This window comes from Gracilinanus agilis, chromosome 6, assembly GCF_016433145.1.
Source record: "Gracilinanus agilis isolate LMUSP501 chromosome 6, AgileGrace, whole genome shotgun sequence".
NCBI lineage: Eukaryota > Metazoa > Chordata > Mammalia > Didelphimorphia > Didelphidae > Gracilinanus > Gracilinanus agilis.
In genome coordinates, this window is record NC_058135.1 from 250,790,830 (window position 1) to 250,791,661 (window position 832).

Here is an 832-nt window from a genome sequence, read left to right on the forward strand (position 1 = left end):
CTTCCTTCCTTCCTTCCTTCCTTCCTTCCTTCCTTCCTTCCAGCACTGGCAATTGCTTTCAGGTTTCTCCAGCTACATATTGGCACATTAGATATGGCTGTTTTCATGAGCCACCATAGAACAGGGGGCATTTAAAAATCTTTACTGAACAAATGCAAGCAAACAAGAATAGAATGACAATATGGTGAAGTGGAAAGAATAATGGGCTTGGATTCGGAAAGAACTTGGTTCAAATCTTCACTCTTGTACTTTATAGCTATGTTACCATGACAAGTCAGTTAACCTCTCTGAGTTGCAGTTTCTTCATCAGTAAAATGGGAATAAAACCTGGCACCTTCTATTCACCTTACAAGCTTAGAGAGATGCCTAGAGTAGTGGTTCTCAAACTTTCTAGTCTCAGGACTCCTTTATGTTCTTAAAAACTATTGAAGGCTCCAAAGAGCTTTGTTTATGTGGGTTCTATGAATCAATATTTACCAAGTTAGAAATGAAAACTGATAGATATTAAAAAGTTTTATTAACTCATTAAAATAACAATAAACCCACTGCATGTTAACAATAACATATTTTTATGAAAAATAACAATATTGTCCAAAATGAAAAAAAGTGAGAAGAGTGGTATTTTCTTACATATTTTTGCAAATCTCTTTAATGACTAGCTTAATAGAAGACAGCTGGATTCTTGTATCTGCTTCTGCATTCAATCTGTTGCTATATATTATTTTGGTTGAAGTATATGAGGAAAATCTGGCCTCACACAGATGTGTAGCTAGAAAAGGGAGGAGTGTTTTAATAGGCAAATAATGTCAGTAGAATTATGAAAACAGTTTTG